This window comes from Schistocerca americana, unplaced genomic scaffold (assembly GCF_021461395.2).
Source record: "Schistocerca americana isolate TAMUIC-IGC-003095 unplaced genomic scaffold, iqSchAmer2.1 HiC_scaffold_47, whole genome shotgun sequence".
Taxonomy (NCBI): Eukaryota; Metazoa; Arthropoda; class Insecta; order Orthoptera; family Acrididae; genus Schistocerca; species Schistocerca americana.
In genome coordinates, this window is record NW_025726203.1 from 847501 (window position 1) to 849642 (window position 2142).

The window sequence follows — 2142 nt, forward strand, 5'->3', positions numbered from 1 at the left end:
GCGCCGCAATGTAACCTATATTGCGCCGCAATGTAACCTATATTGCGCCGCAATGTAACCTATATTGCGCCGCAATGTAACCTATATTGCGCCGCAATGTAACCTATATTGCGCCGTAACCCAACACACGTTGGGCCTTAACCCAACACACGTTGGGCCTTAACCCAACACACGTTGGGCCTTAACCCAACACACGTTGGGCCTTAACCCAACACACGTTGGGCCTTAACCCAACACACGTTGGGCCTTAACCCAACACACGTTGGGCCTTAACCCAACACACGTTGGGCCTTAACCCAACACACGTTGGGCCTTAACCCAACACACGTTGGGCCTTAACCCAACACACGTTGGGCCTTAACCCAACACACGTTGGGCCTTAACCCAACACACGTTGGGCCTTAACCCAACACATGTTGGGCCTTAACCTGCTCTGTAATTGTCATACGACGCGTTAAATTAGTGTAGTGTTGCCTAACTGCAACCCCCGCAACATAGTTTGCTACTCGCACTGCCCGGTCCGCAGTGTATCGCTTCATGTTAAACACCTTGCAGCTATACACTGTAATGTGGATGGCAGCAGGACGTACATGCTCAATGCCCTTTGCAGTTGTTCATTGGCATTTGCAGTTGTTCATTGGCATTCGCATGGCGAAGCACTTAGCCTACGCTGTGGTACGGCCTGTGTCAACTGTCCGCTGATGTTGTACGTCCAAATCACACACTGTACTGCACATTGGTCCTCATGTACTGAATGATACATCGTGGTACATGTGACCGTACAACGACTGCGCCAACAACGGCGAACCATGCGGTCCAAATGTTGTGCACTCAGCTACGTGTCGTCTCCCTATAAGAGCTGGATTGCAGTGTGGTATGCCCTGGATGGCGATCAGCATGAGCCGTCTGTTGATGTAGTGGCGCGTGTTGTCAGACGTAGTCGTCTCTTCTCACACACCGTGATAGCATGGTGCACTGCGTTCCACATCTGCGACATGCGACAGAGGCCGGTTGACAGTCGTTCGCGCAATGGACATCGCATACGTACGGGGGCCACCTTCCACGTGTTCGCGAAGCGTGCACATGTTGTTGCGTGTATGTGGGCAGACATAGTGTGTCGTGACACCTGACACAGGCATGCAACAATCGTTGAATTTGCAAATGGCGATGGACGCCTACGTTTGCTGGTGACGTTACGCAAATGAACAACTGGTAAACCGTTGTGGTGCGGTTGTTCTCGCTAGAGGTGAATCAGTGATGGCGACGATCGGTTGAGCTACCAACCGGTTGTTCCAGCGATACCCACCATGCCCACGAACGTGAATGGCATCTGGGTGTGAAGCGATACGCGGCGGTGGCTGGGTGGGACCGTCCCCGGCCGGTGAGGGGGGGCCTCCCGGCGTGCTGGCCGCGCGGTGCGTGGGCGCACGCGCTACAGCCGGCTGGTGGGGGCGGCCAGTGGCAGGCGCGCCGGCCGACGGAGGCGGCAGGCGGCGCAGCTGCGCGCCGGCGCACCCTGCACGCGGCGCCGTGCGGCCAAAGTAGGTCCTCGCGGGCCCGGTGCGAAGCGCGGTGGACATCTGCAGTGTGCTGGTCCGATTGAGGACTGTGTGCGCTGAGGATGCGCCGCCGCCCGGCGCTCGGCGCCGCGACGCCGTCTGCTGCTCGGTCGCCTCTGCGGTTCTCGCAGGTGGTTTGTATCGCAGCTGTGCGGACGTGTTGGCGCGTGCGCTGTGCTGGGAGAGTTCGCTTCGGCACCCAAGTGGGGCTTTTGTCCTTCTGTGGCGCTGGCGTTGGAGCTGCCGGTCACCGTAGGTGGCGCGTGTTGTCTCCCGCCGGCAATGCCACGACAGCACGCTCCCGGGCCTCTGTCGGCAGCGGCAAGCTCAGTTGGGAGCACGGGTGGTCGCACCTAAAGCGTCTACTCGCCAAACTCCGGGCGATTGCGCCTCTCTCGAACCCGACCAAGTACTTAGGACGGCGCTGCGCGCCGCCGGGACCTGAGAGGGTTTCGAGGTGTATGGTGCAGGGGAGCTCAGCCTCCTCCTGTTTGCAGAATAATTGAGCGGACGCTTGCGTGTTCGCGTGGGCCCCCGGGACACACTCCCGGGCGGCCGGCTGCTCAGCTCTAGTTGACGCAGC